Source organism: Haemaphysalis longicornis, unplaced genomic scaffold (genome assembly GCF_048455015.1).
Source record: "Haemaphysalis longicornis isolate Haplotype H1 unplaced genomic scaffold, Haemaphysalis longicornis Haplotype H1 scaffold_140, whole genome shotgun sequence".
Lineage (NCBI taxonomy): Eukaryota > Metazoa > Arthropoda > Arachnida > Ixodida > Ixodidae > Haemaphysalis > Haemaphysalis longicornis.
Genome location: NW_027526246.1, coordinates 149,210 through 166,030, shown reverse-complemented (window position 1 = coordinate 166,030; position 16,821 = coordinate 149,210). Strand labels below are relative to the sequence as shown.

The 16,821-nt window shown below is 50.8% G+C and overlaps 1 protein-coding gene across 2 annotated transcripts in view; it reads right to left on the bottom strand.

The window, feature by feature from the left end:
- Nucleotides 1-16,821, bottom strand: part of LOC144165658 (monocarboxylate transporter 14-like) — a 171,742-nt gene that overhangs the window by 79,709 nt on the left and 75,212 nt on the right. For both annotated transcript variants that reach the window (XM_077695475.1, XM_077695474.1), the window contains exon 2: nt 15,993-16,264. The gene's annotated coding sequence lies outside the window, so the exon portion shown is untranslated. The remainder of the gene's footprint in view (nt 1-15,992; nt 16,265-16,821) is intronic.

Below are 16,821 nucleotides of genomic sequence, written 5' to 3'. Positions count from 1 at the left end.
GAGCAGCGCAATAGCGGAAGTACGTCACCGCTGCGGAGCGCAGCATCATGGGAGGCAAGGCTGGCGCGCCGTCAACAGCGGAGAGTAAGTCGAAAGGAGGAGGAAACGCGGAACGACGATAATGCGCGGTTTTTGATTTACGATTTCTCAGCTAATACTCATCGCTTTAACAAAATTCTTGCGGGAGGAGATTGCACATACATTACTTTATTTGGGTACATGTACATTCATGCATCGGCGGAAGGTATTTCAGGATCCCTTTAAAGGGAAGGAAAAGGCTGAAGAAATTTTGGTTTTCACTGGAAGATGACACCTTGCAAAGCTAGTGGGGTTTTGTTATGTGAAAAACGATGGTTCTTCTTCAGAAATAAATGGCTTAGATTGGCATTCTTCTATTCCGCTTGTCTTGAAACTTCAGTCGGAGGCTGAGGTAGCATCAAAATCATGCCAAAAAGACAAGAACACCATCGAATGTTCTTGCATAGGGCACGGATTCTAGAAGATCACACAAGATCACAAGATCATGGCGAGAAAAGGAACTGCAAATAGCGCCTTTATTTTGACTCCCTCGTAACACGAGCAACACGGCACAAGCTTAGACTAAATGAAGGAACCCTTCCTCCTGTACACACAGGCAGTGCTTACGTCACGTACTGGAGAATCACAAGCCAGCACGAACCCTTATTCGCCCCATCGTGAATAAGGCTTCCGTTGCGAAGCCGAAACGTCTTTTGTGTTTTTAAACTACAAACATTTAGAAAACTTTATTTTAATGCTTTCAATTTTTCCGGTGGTTTAAAGCTTTAGATTGTTTATTTGGTCGGTGTCTCCCTTTTCCGCAACTGTCTTTAATTAGCTCAGTGATTACAAAACGTGCGCACATATTGCCTGCCTGCAAACTCCACGAACCCAGTGTGCTGCTGTCGCCTACAAGAACGCCCACAAACCACCGCTGCCATTTCCCGGCATGGCGGCTATAGGTGACCGGTAAAAAGCGCTAAGTCTCATGGGGACATTATCTGCTCCCGCGGACCCCGCCACTTCCGGTTCGAGAGCTCTCCTGGCCTCCCGTACGCCGGCGGCTTTCACCCGCGTGTGCGCGTGTTGTTTATGTTTCAATCAAAAACATAACGCTCGTGCATCGCGTATTCAATGAATGACAACGATTAATACTACTAGGGGCTTCTCTGAAAGCACACACTCTGTGACAAATAAACAACACGCACACACGCACGTGAAATCCGCCAGCGTACGGGAGGGAAGAAGAAGTATCTAACCGGAAGTGGCGGTAGCAGGCGACGTACCCATGAGCCTTTGCGCTTTTTACCGGTCACCTATAGGTGACCGCTAAAAAGCGCAAAGGCTCATGGGTACATTGTTTTCTCTCGTGAGGTGCCGCCACTTCCGGTTCGGGAGTTCTCTTGGCCTCCCGTACGCCATCACCTTTCACGCTCGAGTGTGCTTGTTGTTTATCTGTTTCCACCGGGGGAAAAAACGCTCACGCATCGGAAAGTCCATAAATAACAAAGACCGACCCTACTAGGGGTTCATCTGACAGGTAAGCACCCTGTGACAAATAAACAACACGCATACACGCACCTGAAAGCCGTCCGCCTACAGGAGGGCAGGAGAGATCTCGAACCGGGAGTCACGGTAGCAGACGACGTACCCGTGAGCCTTTGCGCTTTTTACCCGTCACCTATACTCGGGTACAACTTCAGAACGGCAACGATTGATTGATTGATTGATTGATTGATTGATTGATTGATTAAATGTTTGTTTGTTTGATTCATTGATTGATTGATTGATTGATTGATTGATTGATTGATTGATTGATTGATTGATTGCTATTGGTTTCCCCTTTGTAGCGGTGATGACATGTCCCCTTACCAAAAAGAACTAACCCTTGGTTTAATACTAGCGCCGCTTAGGGCAGGCACAAAAAACTTATTAGGCACAAAATACTTTTTTTTCCTGTTACAGGTGGTAACTGTCCTCTATAGGGATCCTCGAAAATGAGGACCCCTCTCTGCTTTTCGTCCACCAGGATTCTAATCTTCTTTTCGTCGCCTCGACAGCCTTGAAGTTAACTTCATCTGTGCTACCCTTAAATCCTAGGGCTTCTGGAAGCCCAATATTCCCTTCATGTAGATTTGGATGGATACCCTCACATTCTAACACTATGTGCCGCATAGTTTCTGTTTCTATTCCGCAGACCACACATACCCCATCATTTTGTAAATACTTCCCCACAAAACTCTTAGTTCGCAGGCAACCTGCTCTAGCCTCAAAAAGCAAAGCACTGCCCTGGGAATTATCGTAGAAATTTTCCTTTCTGATGTTCATTTTCTCAGCCCTGTACATCTCTAACGACGTTTTAGCTTCCATTTTTTCCCTCCATTTATTCGTCTCAATCTGCCTTGCCTCTTTTTTGGTTACCTTGGCTGTTTTGGATGCTCCACTGTTCTTTCCGTATTTCATCGTTAGTCTTCTAGTCTTTCTTAACCACTGCGTGTCCACGCTTTTTAAGTATAGGTACCTAAAAACCTTAGCTGCCCACCTTCGTTGATCCATTGCCCTCAACCTCATCTCAAAGCATATTTTACTCTGAGCTTCTCTAACTTCAAACGACGCCCAGCCCATATCTCCCTGAACTGCTTCGTTAGTTGTTTTTCCATGCGCGCCTAAGGCCAAACGTCCTACCGTTCTCTGGTTTACTTCAAGGCCTGATGGAACGTCTGATTTTAGGCGGAGTACAGCATTCGCAAATGTGAGACCCGGAACCATTACTCCTTTCCACATTCCTCTCACTACTTCCCATTTGTTATACCCCCCACTCTATGCTTCATTATAGCTGCGTTTTGCTTTCCCTTACTTATAAGTTGCTTCTCGTGAGTTCTTAAGCAGTTATCCCCTTGGTTTATCCGCACTCCCAAATATTTACCTTCCTTCACTCTGGGTAATTCGCCTTGCTGGATAGACACTGCGTCAGTGGTAGCGTCATTGGAAACCATTAATCCCGGTTTTTCCGCGCAAAAATGTGACCCGTGGTCAGTGGCTTCCTGGCCGCTAATATTTATTAGCCGTTGCATATCGATCTGGTTATTAGCTAAAAGAACAATGTCGTCTGCGTATAACATTCCCGGAATACGCTGTTGTACCACTTCGCCTTGCAGCATATGCGTTACGTTTAACTCTACTTGACTTTCTTCCAGTTCCTTTTCTAACTCTGCCCTGTAAAGCATAAACAGTATAGGGCACAAAGGGCATTCCTGCTTCAGTCCCGTGTGGGTGTTGCCCTGCTGGGCACATTTCTGTCCTTCCCATGTAAGGTGCACTCTATTGTCTTTATAGATTGCTATAAGGAACAGTATTAACTCGTCATCTAATCCCTGGAGTTTCAGCATTCTCCACAGCAGTTCTCTGTTTACGTTATCCTATGCCCCTTTAATGTCCAAGATCGTAATCCATAATGGTCTATTCTGCGCTTTGACGCTTTTGCAAGATTCTTGCAACTGCAACAACGGAAGTTGCGGCTGTGCCTGATCACCGTAGCCGGATGTCACTCCGCGAGACACAAGTAGTGCGTTACTGGGAATATTTTGAACATGGCATGAACATTTTTCATGATTTTTTGGACCTAATATGCTTATAATCTACTGCAGCGACGGCAAGCAAACTACCTGAGAAAAGGCAGACGATATAAAGCATTCATATAGCGATCTCCTTTCAAAAAGCGCGCCCGTTGACACCCGGATCCGTCGCATAGGCGGAGGGATACCCTACATCAGCTGTTGCCGTTTTTAACTTATTCCCGAGTATAGCAACGCTGGTGGTTGGACCAGCCACGTATATCCAACTGTGGCGCCAGTAATACCCGACTTTGTTTGGTCTGTGGTTGCGGTAAATATAAAAACCAATAGCGAAAAAAGTGGTGATGCTTTCCGCGTTCACCGGCATAAAACTTGGACCATGGGCAGGCGGCGAAGAAAGTTAGGGGTCCTGTCACAGTTCCGAAGTGGCGAGTGAAGTGCCTTGGGCGTTTTTCAGAATAAAAGAAAGACAACTAAACGATACGGACAATTAGGCGATGACGACGGTTGGCGCACCGCGCGTTTTAAGCGAACCCCATAGCAACTGCAGGAGCGGAGAAAAGGTCAATGCCCTCCGTGACCCTGGAACCTCCCATTAGCTTGCCCTACACGGCGGGCATTTGTCATTCTTCCTGTACTCTCGAGCGTACTGGCGTGTAGGGCTTTGCATATACCGACCCGACGCGCTCGCCTCTGACGTCATGAGTCGATGGCTTGGCGCGCAGACAGCTCAAAGGCAGGGAAGTTTAAGCCGCTGGGAAAAAAAAAAACAATGGTGAGAACAGATGCGATACGGCGTGATCGATGTTCATACCGGAAATAAACGCGCGAGCGAAATAGGTGCAGGGCCCCGTGGGTCGCACAGCCGAGCCCAGGGCTAAGATTTCCAACCTCTGCGTTGGTAAGGTTACGCTCGCCCTTGATGTAAATGTCACGCACGACTTGATGGACGCCCCGCAGCGTGGTTTACTTCGCTAGTTACACACTCATTATTACCGCCACTTCCCTAAGATAGGCCCTGTTTGAGGCGTGATTGGTGGCGCTGAAAGCGCGGACGGAGAGGAAACGTGTTAAAATAAGCATGCAGAATGCGAGTAAAATGAAGTATACGATGCACGATTACCTCGCACCCTGCTTTTCGTCGTCTTCATGCAACGCAAGACTAGCCTCCCCATTCTGAGCTCGCGTGCTAACTCGAGCCTCTGTCAGCCCAACAGGCCTCATGGGCTGATGTGCATTAGGAATCTTGAGACCTGCTGGACCATAGATGGTGCCAGCAGATGCTGGTTACAGGGTGAAATTTTAAGTGCGAATGCACTTTATAAGCGACCCTGAATTCCGGTGACCGCCGTCCGTCCACATAGCAACAGCTGCGGGTGCGCGCGCTCCTCGTCTTCCTTGGCAACGGGGGGAGATGGGCGCGCGCTGCCTGGCCGCTGACATGGCACATACCCACGTGGGGGATTGGCCAGGAATCTCCTCGTCTTCCTTGGCAACGGGGGGAGATGGGCGCGCGCTGCCTGGCCGCTGACATGGCACATACCCACGTGGGGGATTGGCCAGGAATCGGGCGTGAGAAGGGCTAATGCACCCGCTTAAAGGAGTACTGACACGAAATTTCAAAGCTGAGATCCGCTCTAGCAATCAAGTACAACGACAACACAAATAGGTGTCTGTGCATGGCACATACCCACGTGGGGGATTGGCCAGGAATCGGGCGTGAGAAGGGCTAATGCACCCGCTTAAAGGAGTACTGACACGAAATTTCAAAGCTGAGATCCGCTCTAGCAATCAAGAACAACGACAACACAAATAGGTGTCTGTGAATAAATGCATCTTTCTTTCTTTGTAGTTGTGTGTGTGTGTGTGATCTCTCTTTCGCGAACATTACCGAACCACGCAAATTCAACTCATGCATTCGCACTTTCACATTCTTCCGAACCTCGGGGAAATGCGGGGAAATTTTTATGAACTCTCTCTCTCTTTTTTTTTTTTTGCTAAATCAAGCGCGCTGAAACACGAACCTTAAACCCGCGCGCATCACCCAGCAAACAAAGATGGGAGCAGTTTTACTGCTATTCTTCTATACAGCACTGTTAGACGTAGCCTATAAATGTGCGTATATAAATGGTTATTATTATCTACGGCGGGAACACTGCACCCTGCTTGTATTTGTATGGAGCGTTGAAACATCAATCAAATATTTAACGAGGAACCAAGAACAGTGAGAGTTGAATTCCTACCGCTTTAATCTTTGTGGTATGAGACAGCAGAATATGGCCAATTAACGCCGTCGAAACGACGGCTTACCAACCTGACGGCGAGAAAAGAAATTCAAGGCCACTCGGTCCACAGAATGTGGAAGACCTGCAGCTTTAGATGTAAGCTCGTGGTCACTTAGTTGCGATGGTGGCAATGGCGTCGTTGTCGCTGCGATACACACTGGTCGGCTTTCTTGCAACCGAATACGCATTCTTCGATGACGTCAAATCAATGCAACTATGCTGATGGTTGGTCGGTCTGGCCGGATTGGCGCGGCATCGCAAGCCAAATGTTTCCAACAAAACATGTCCACATCCACATTGGAGTAACCGACTACATCGCAAGTGGTCAGATTACACTTAAGCCACCCTTGAGGGCTCTGAACGCGAAAGCATTGTCTGCACTTCAACGCCTAAGATGCTTTCCTTCCGCACCGAGTCATCGAATTGTTTCGTACTCTTGCCGTTTGACCCAACTTGGTCGGCTATCCACTGCCGCCTCACGGTTTTGAATGCCTTATTTTTCCGCCAACTACGTATAGAGCCACTGCCCGATTTCTTTCACTACTGACGGATTAAAGCGCGTACTGTGGAACGCCAGGCGTTCTAGGCACACGGGGAGCATCGGGAGTTTTAGCTGCCTCTAAGCAAGCAAGCACGCATACGATTAAAGGCGTATGGGAATGCGAATTTCAGTCTGTTTAAAGCTGGAAGCGTTACGGTATACCTGTGAAAGAGAGCTAGGTTTCCCTCAGCGTGGGTGGCATCGCCAGTTGCTATGATCTGGGTCGCATGTTCCACCTATTGTCTCCGAGTTCCACCTACCGAGGGGTGCGGGGACGCAATTATGTCTGCTGTGGAGCGGGACTGCGCCACTATTGCCTTTTCAATGGTAGCGAGGAACAAGATGACCACCACTCAAGTGTAACATGCTTCGAACATCGAACAAAGTTCGTCTATCGGATTCCACACGTTACTCAGGAATGTTTCATCTCCACGCTGCTAAAAATGGTCGCATAATGCCTTCTCTGAGTGTGGTGACGTAACTAATGCAGGCAGAAAGGTTTCTTTCTGTCCTGGTACGGCTGTTTAAAATAAAAGGGTTTTCCTGAGGAACATATATAACAGTCATGTAACAGAACTCTAAACCGTACGATGGAAAGAATTGGTTTTGATACATTATGCGGAAAAGGCGTGCGGATACATTACGCGGAAAAGGCTGTGTCGCCACCCTTTACAGCGCCTTTGTTTCATAAACCTCGACAGTGTTTATCAAGGCGGCCCTTTTCTGATGAAGCCGAAAAGCAAAAACGACCGTGTGTACGAGATATCGACGCACGTGAAAGATCCCCAGGTGGTCAAAATTAATCTGGAGCCTTCCACTACGGCGCGCCTCATCGCCTGCGTTGCGCCGGCGAATTAAATCAATCAATCAATCAATCAATCAATCAATCAATCAATCAATCAATCTGTAGCGGCCACTTCGTCATCAACAGCAAGCGCCCACCATCATCATCATCGGCAGCTGCCTCCATCGTCAGCAGCGCGTGGTCTCGACACACGGCGAGCCACGCGCCACAGAACATCAAGGCTTCCGCGCTGCTCGGCCGCACCCCACGGGCGCTCCCTGGATTCTCGGCCCATGTTGTCGTCCCCACGCAACTCTAAATAAATGTAGGCCCTGCCGCACCGCCTCATCGGCAGCCTACATAATTGGTGACCCGGACGTCGGCAGTATGGAGCCCCACTTCGCTTACCCGCTGCCGCCCTACCCGGCCTTCGAGCGACCCTACCCCCGAGCCTGGTTCTTGAAAATGGAAGCGCACTTCTTTATCCGCCGCATCGACTCACAGACCGAGTGCTACCGCATCACCACCACCCTGCCTCCGGCCGACCTACGCTGTGAGCCGCTAAAACATGGTGAGCGGCCCTACGACACCTTACAGGCCTACGTGATGGCGCGCCTCGGCACGAGTCATTCCCGCCACAAGGACGCTGCATCGCCCCCTTCCACGGTTACCTCGCGCGACGTACCGCACGATGGAATGGGAACCGTGCTGACCGGCTTGCAACCTCCCTCGCCCCCTGAAGACGACTCTCCGACCCAAAAGCGAAGAGACGTTCTACCACCACCCGGCTTCGCTGAACGTCATTCTACGGGCCACACCACGCCAGCTGCGCCCAGCCACTCGACTCCACCTGCTGACACCACTCCAATTAATTCAGCGGCATTGCCACCCCGCCCTCCGTTCTACCCCAAGAGCCCCGAAGTATGGCTCTGTCAGATGGAGTGCTTTTATGACTTGTACGGCGTCACAGCGCAGCAGGACCATTACTCACTGATGTACGGGCTCCTACCATCTAGCTTGACCTCCACATTGCCGGAGCCTGGAGCCCAACCCTACGACGAGCTCAGGACCATCCGCCTCGCGCGCTATGGTCGCTATCTAAAACCACCCGCACCAGACGCAGAGCCTCCTACCACCCCTGTCGAAGGCGTTCTGCCTCGCTCCATCATGCCGGCATCGACGATGCTGGCCCATGACGACACCACGGCCGCTGCGACCACGCTCTACCACGTTTACGGCAGCTCAGAGGCAACGACAATGAACTGCACCTCACACTCTTGCAGTCCGTCGCCCAATGTATCTGCGCTGCCTCCCCGAAGCACTCGAGCCCCGGGCTGGCCTCTGAAGAAACCTCGTTTGCCACCTTTTATGCAAGCGGCTCCTGTGGACCCAAGCGCGATTTCGACAACCACCACGCCATGTTCGTCCACGTGCCTAGATACTTCAGTCGAAGACGCTGCCGCGCCACGCGTTTCAACCATCTGTGTTGTGGCTGACGCGTCCACTACTGTTACCCTGCCGTCGCCGCAAATCACGCACGAGACACAAACTGTTGTACTCGTTACCAACGGTGACGAAAACCCGTTCTTCTACGAGCTGCTGCCACAGCCCCGCACGACCGACCGTTACTACAACGCTGACATCAAGGACGGCGGTACTGACATTTCTCAACCAGCAGTCATATGCACCGTCAAGCTTAAACGGCGCCGCCGACGTCGCAAGCGCCGACCACGAAGACCACCTTCTCCCAGGGCAAAATCTCAAGTTAGCCATTTTCTCCGACTATGCCGACGCCCATGGTGCCTGCGCTGGACCCTTCGTTGGTTCCGCCCGTATCGTCGCCGGCTTACGGTGACTTCTGCACCACGAAAATGCCGCGGAAATCATCGGCGACACCTACCGTTTCCAAGTCAAGCGTACCCCTTGATTCTGCACCCGACTATACTCTATCCACACCGACTTCAACGTTGCAGTCGTGCTGGTTCTACCCCGGAACACTTGCAGTATGGAATTCTGCGCTTAAAACGGCCGCCCTTCCATAACCGTTCCGTCATCTGCATAGATGTGAATGCCCGCCGCAGCCTCAGAATGAACCCGTCGACTCGTGCTAAAGCTCGTCCGTTACTCCATTCCCAGCCCAGGCCACCGGAGGCTGTAATGCCCTCCGGAAGTTCTCATGACGACAACTTGGACTGTTACTGGACTACTCAAGGAACTCTGATCTCGGACACACCCTGTACAGAGCTTTCATTGCTAATTAGTTCTTCCTGTTCTTTTCTTTTGTCGCGCTCCGCGCTAGGGGGGGAGCCCTGTAGCAGCCACTTCGTCATCAACAGCAAGCGCCCACCATCATCACCATCGGCCGCTACCTCCATCGTCAGCAGCGCGGCGAGCCACGCGCCACAGAACATCATGGCCTCCGCGCTGCTCAGCAGCACTCCACGGGCTGCTCCCTGATTCTCGGCCTATGTTGTCGTCCCCACGCAACTCTAAACAAATGTAGGCCCTGCCGCACCGCCTCATCGGCCGCCTACAAATCAATCAATCAATCAATCAATCAATAGTGTTCAATGCTTCTTGAAATCCGCAGTTACGTGTCAGTAGGAGGGTGTATCAAGAAGAATGGTGTTATGGGGGAGGGTATTCTTGACTTTTGCACGTTCGGGCAATTTATCCGGAGCCTGGGATAAAAGAACAAGAAAGTAGTCGGCATTTAGTGCGAGTGGAGCCGCTTCAAAAAATGATCATGCCATTCATAAAATGACGCCTTCTGATGGCTGGAATTGAGGTATCGCTGCAGGACAAAGCAAAAAGTGGGTCCTGCGGGGAATCGCTTCCCATCGTTCCGTGCCCCCGAAAGCCCGGTCTGGCGCCAGACCAGCGCTGCCTGTCCCAGGCAGTCAACTGTGAGCTATGATGTCACCACTGGTGCGGTGAGCAGCCTTATCTCCAACCAGCTGGCGAGCTTAGAAACTGCTCACCGCACGGCCAACAGAGACTCTCCCGGTGCTGACAGCGCCTGGCAATCAGGCGGAAGCATGGCCATGGCCTGTGCGCCCCTTCCGTGAGCGAGGCCAACTGCGGCCCGCAAGATCCCACCGACAACGAGTGCGACCCTAGTCCCGTAGACAGGGCTGGGATGCGAACCCATCGCCTAGCATTCACGATCACAAGAACCGCGGTCCTCGCGATGGTCCTGTTGGAGGTAACTGTTGTGAGGCACCCTATATAGTAACCACGCTTGTTGCGGATGAGGGCCGGTTGGCAGGATTGGTCAGTCCTGTCTCCGCCTGATTTCCAGCGACGTCTATCGCGTGCTAGCCGAGTTCACCTTTCCCCAGAAATTTCCTAGTTCGTTACTTCGTCGAGTCAACACAATCAACACCACACACCGTCAACACAATCAGGTCTACTGATGCCGATTGCGCGTCAATTATCGAGAACAAGTGGGCCAGAACCGGCACATCGTAAGACTGAGGGTTGCTCAGACCGCACCAGAATCGGTGGGTGGAGTGACCAGTATTGCGTAACATAGCAGAAAATGGGCATACCCATTTCGGTGGCAACGGGAGCTCAATCGGGCTTATAGGTGAAATGGTGCAACCAAATATTGGTGAAAATGCGCAGACGTCTCTAAATTTTCGCCCTAATGTTCGACGGCGAGCATTCCCGTCTTCCTAAACTCTGAGCTGGCAGCCGATTCGTGCTTCCATCGATATCGCGACATGGTGCATTGAGCGCACCTGGGCCCCTAAAGGAAAGGACCCAATTTTTTTTTCTGTCGCTGCTGCCCATATATAGAAGTCCCATGCTCCATTGTCAGCGTAGTCGTTTCCAGGAAAGTAAAACTACAGTATTTTCGTGCGTATAACCCGCACCAAAAATTCACGAAATTTCAGTGGTGAAGTAGAGGTGTGTATTATATGGAAGGTATTTTCTTTCGTGCTGCTTCACCGCAATGCTCGTTGGGCCGTGATCATAACGTAGTAATAGCGGCTATGCCATCTTTATCCCATTGACAGCGCCTATTTTGCACGCACAGCTCTACAATACACCAATTGAAAAAATGTATGCGGCAAGTCATCTAGTTACGTAATAAGCTAGGTAAGTTCCGTTGCGTAAATAAATGTGCAGTATTGCTTGAGTAGTAGCTTTGCTCCATCCTTTTGGGTATAAAATATGCGAGCAATACGCGGGGATGTATATGTCTTTATTCGTCGACGGAAAGTGGGGTGCGGGTTACATGCACGGGCGGGTTACACGCGCGAAAGTACCGTACGTTTGGAGATCGACCGTACGCTGCCACACCGTATCGCCACGGGACACTTTCTGGTGTTGCCTACAATCACGTTGACGACGACGGCGGGCGAAGGAAATTATGCTTACGCCTACACCCGGGGAGCTTGAGGTTAAGTCAGTCATACCACTTTGCTCGCACACACTAAACGTTGTTCCCTTCTTTCCGCAGCACAGTCCCGGATCTAATGGGAGCGTTGAGGAACCCTGTTTGTACCAAGGTTTCGCCTTGTATTGGAAAGTGTGTTGGCAACAGTTGACAACCTGTGAGTGATCTGTGCTGCTAGTTGCGCAAAAATAACATCAAGAAGTATCCTGCGATTGCGACAGAATCCAGCTTCCCCGACTGGAGCAAGTCACCACAAAATCCGCGGACTAACCCGAGGAGCGTAGGAAAAATGAAAGCCCATTTCTTAAGAGAAAGGTGCTCAAAACGGGAAGTTTTCTCCCATACAACCTGAATCTAAGCCAAAGCCCAAATTCCAAACTGCCGAAGTCGAAGGCCAAAACCCTCCGGAACTCAGCCAAAGTCAAAAGCCAATATTCAGCCCCACACCACCGAAGTCCAAAGCCAACGTTCAGCCCTGCTTCGACGTGGATGCCATAGCCCACAGCAACATTTTTTAGGCGATGCGAAACGTTGTGTACGTAAGGCATCGACGCTGTGTTTACGGCTCGGGACAAGCTTGGGAGGATCTGTGGGAGCCTAACCAGGAGGGTGGGTGGCGAGCGCAGAGATTCTGACGAATCTCTGCCAAACCCTGCCGTCAAGCGCCGGGGCCCGTGAATGCAAAAAAAAGGTATGTAAAGTTTCCGTTGGCATGCGGGAAGCACTACATCGGTCGAACTACACCGGTCGCTGCTTGAATGTGAGACTGCGCGAACGTGAGAATTCCACAAAAGGAACGCGGAAGTCGAATCTCGCACTTCACTGTAAAGCGCGCAAAGGGTGCCAGCCAGCTTGTGGGAGTGGGACAGCAGAATATGTGCACAAGGAATAGATGTGTCGACTTGTACTGGAAGCCAACACGATAGGCAAATATTAGAAAGTGCTTCGCCCGGCCGTCGGCAACACTACACGCCAATGAAATTTAAGTTTTTGGAGGCAAAGCAAAGCTCTTTGCATGTGCTTCGTGCATTTGTTGTCAACAAAGGATCAGGTATGAAGGTGTGTGTGCGTTTTTTCATAAAGCAGTTGATAGAAGGCGCTCGTGTTGTCTTCGTCTTTTGTATCGTATCTCTGCTTTTTATATATGAATCCGGTCCAAGTAATTGATTGTGGGGCTTGACGCGCCGACGCAACGAAGGCGATGAGGCGCGCAGTAGTGGAGGGCTCCGGATTAATTTTGACCACCTGGAAATCTTTAACGTGCGCCGAAATCTTGTACACACAGGCGTTTTTGCTTATAGCCTCCATCAGAAAAGAATCCAATCCAAGTAGCTGAACGTTCCGTTCCAGTGGTCTTTAATAGCTCGTTTTTGTCACTTTTGCCGTAAGGTTAAGGGCATTGACTTGTAACTCAAGCTTTTATGTATTAAGGCGAACGCCTTATATATCTCACCAAACGCGAGAAGCAAACAAGAGAAGGAACCGTTGTCGTGTTCAGCGTCAACGAGTTGATACAAAAAGTCACGTGATTACAGTGGCGGGAATGGCTCAGCACAGGAACGTCGTGGTGCTGTAGCTCCGTAGATCGGCTTTCGCATTCCTACAGGTAAGCAGTCTTAAGTGACTCAACCAAATGTTTTGCGTCTCATTGATGCAGCACTTCTGACTCTCATTTGGAGTTGGGATTACAACCATCTTGCTCAGACAACGAACGTCGCAGAGCATACCTCAGCGTCCCTTGTGATGCTTGACAGACACGACAACCGCGCCCGGAAATAGCCCAGTAAATGCTCCTAGTTGCTCGCGCATTCCAGTAGGAGAGCGTGATGGAATCCCGCATGGTATGGATACAACCGCTTAAATGAAAGACACCGAAGAAATGCGCAAGAACGGAAGGACTCGGACGTTACAAGAGAGTTCGCCTCATTTCCCTCTCCGTTTTGTCATCGTAAGGCGAACTGCGACAGCGCGGAAATTTGGGAACGGTTCAGGTGGTGGTCAAGAAAAAGCACGTACACGCTGTCTAGCTTGTCACCGTGGCGATTTGGCTAGCCTGGCAGTTATTAGTTTTGACGAAGGCTCCAGCGGGCTGACGCCAAGCAGGACTCTCTCCGATCGAGAAACACGAGGCTCGCCCTACGTTGTTTAGAGCACAGCTCGCTTTATTTTCCTTCCTGAAATCTCCAAAACGCTTTTTCATTTGTGGAAATGTTATGCCGTCACTTACACCAAGGCATCTTCAAAAAACAACTGGAACAAGTGGTCGTACATAAGAGTGAATCTTTTACAAAAGGTGGCAGATATGGTAAGCCATCACGCGGTACACAAGTGCAGAGGGATTTGGAGGAAGTACGTAAGGGGTAGTGGACAGCTATCCTCAAACCCTAACCAGCTATCCTCCAATCCAACCCTCCTCTACTGGGAACATGGATGCGCTCGCAGCTCGTTCAACCCTGTGAAACCGTTAACCAATCCCTTGTGAATTTCATGCAAAAGCAAACGCCCAATCTTTGGTCAACCGCAAGCAAACCCTCGACCAGTATCAAGCCAACCCTATTTCTACGTGTGGCGGGTCGCGGTCGAGTGATTGACATGTTTGCCTGTGTGTGTGCTCGTTCGCGTGGCGCCACGTGCGATCTTCGTCGTGAAGCACTTGGCGGCGGCCTGACGGCGGGTGTTTTACTTTTCCGAGCGTACTTTTTGTTAATTCGGTCGTTTTTTACGCGTGGTTTTTTATTTCATCCGTCATTTAGCTCCGTCACAGCTGACGAGGGAGGCTGCTAGCTTGTTTATGTTTACTTTATCCAATTTGTTGCCATTTTTTTCTGTCAAGCAAAATTGGCGCAGCTTCCAGTGGTGGTACAAGGCTGGAGATACAGCAGAGCTGGGGGTCGACCTATAGCGTCTTCCGGTTCTGTTAGCTTTGTTGCTTTTGTGCGGGTCTGCTAAATTTTGTTAGATTTTACGATTATTTATTAGGCTATAGGCTCAGCGTTGAGGGGGAAGGCCACATTTAGCCGGCTTTTACAAGACAGTTGTGGTCGGTCCCCTATACTGACAGCGGATCCTAGGAGCGAAGGAGCTGGGTCGACCCCTTGCTCCGCTCTATTTCTAGCCGTGCACATAGTGTAAGCTGCGTTCATTATTTGGGGGTTTAGAAGCCCAAGAAAGACCATCACTTTAAAATGGTAGAGTAAGGGGTGCATATGTGCATATGCTCCTTGTGCTCACACTCAAGCAGGCGCGGTAGCTGTCTTCACTGTTACAATTCCCTATCTGCGGTCGTGCACCCTTTACAGGCGGCATGGGTTTCTTTTTTTTTTTTTTTTTTTTGTAGCGTAGCTACACTGGCCGAGGTTAAGCAGTTTCGCGTGTGCCGTGAAGGGCCGTTCTGCGCAAGCGCGAGGGGAATTGGATTGGATTGGATTGGATTAGATTTGTATTAGATTGGATTAACGTAGATTGTGTTGGATTGTGTTGCGTCATAGCCGCAGCAGACGCACTGGCGCCGGCGCGTGCCCAGGTGTGCGCCTCAATTGCGCAGTAGTCAAGTATGACGCTGCACCGGAGCCGCTTGATAGCCGTTTCGCGTGGCTTGTGAAGAGCCGTGCTGAGCATGCGCGAGGAGCAGTGACTGCACAGGACTGCACTGGACTGGATTAGACTGGACTGGACTGGATTGGACTGCATTGGACTGGATTGCTGAACCTTAGCTCACGCTACGTAGATCCTGGAATAGCAGAGCTAAGCCACTACTCATTTTTTTGCTGTTGGTATTCTTTTTTACAAACGCCACCGAGTCAAGCTCAAACTTAAACAGCTCCGCTGTTAATGCACGCACTAAGTGCAGTGCCGGCCTTGGGAACACGGGGCCTCCAGCTGCGGACGAGGAGGGTTTTGGCGTATACGGCACCAACAGCAACAGTGACGGTGACGCGAGTCAGCCAATACGAGCTTCGCTTGAAAATCAGCGCAACACTAATAGGACGTAAAGAGGTCAGAAGACGAAGGAACCGCTTCAAATGCAGCTTCACTAGGTGGTTTTAATTAATGACCCGAGATTCTTGCCACTTTTGACGCCAAGCACTCCGCACACGGTTCTTCGAAGACTAGGCTTGCAGCTAATGCTGGTGCAAATAGGTATGCACAAAAACGCGGTGGCTTATGTCAATGATGGCCCATTCCTTTAAGGATCGCTGTAGCGAAGAGTCGCAGTTTTTGAGTGGCCCGTAGTTTCTTGTTTAATACGCACCCAAAATACACGGGCATATCGCCTCCACGCGTAGACATAGCTTGTTAGATCAAGATCAACTGCTAATCGCCACGAACACAGTGACATACCACGGCTGGCGGTTCTCGAGCGCGTTTCTTCGTCACTACTCACCCTTCGGCGCCGTCGTAGCGCTGCCACCGCGTCGGCTTGAGCAGCGCCGCCTCGCCGTCGTCAGTGGCGCGGCGTAGCCTGAGGGTGGGCGTCAGTGGCGGCGGGGCAGCGACGCCGTGCCTCGCGTCCCGAGGGGGCCCACGAGCCGGGCACGGGCAGCGACCGCAGCTCCGCGACGACGACGACGGCCTGGTCCTAGGGCCGACACGCATAGGACCGGCCCGCTCGGCTCGGTCCGGGTCGGTAGCGCTCAGGCCCCGGGGGCGCCCAGCCTGCGTGCACGAGAAGGGCGTGTGGACTCCTTGGATGAGTGACAGATAGCCTACAGGTTGAGGCCGAAGTAAGGTAGAGCACAATACTGTCTACGAGGTCGACCACAATGAAAACAGTGAGAGCGATGCAGTAAACCACCCCCAGCCTTCAGTGACATAAACAACAAACAAGATGAAATGTGTGGCGCATCTACGGTATCGCGTAAGATGGTTAACCAGTGGACCTATTGGTGACGACCCCTTGGTGCAAACTAGGATGATTGGCGGTGTTCGCACTCAAGGCGTGCTTATTTTTCCCAATGGTAATTGTTCACACTCGTGCTGTCGCGCGAGAGAGACCGCTGGGCGGAAAAATTCATAACCACGTTATATGGACATAGTTTCGGTTTCGAGCGCGAACCGTACGGACACACTAGAATGCAAGAGAAACAAGGAGTTTCTGTAGACACCATAACGCGCAGTCGACATTTTAGGGTCAAATGCCGCGTGCGAAAACACCGGTTAGTCTAATTACACTACTGCTCCTTCTGTGTTACTGTGCTTTTCACGACGTTCGT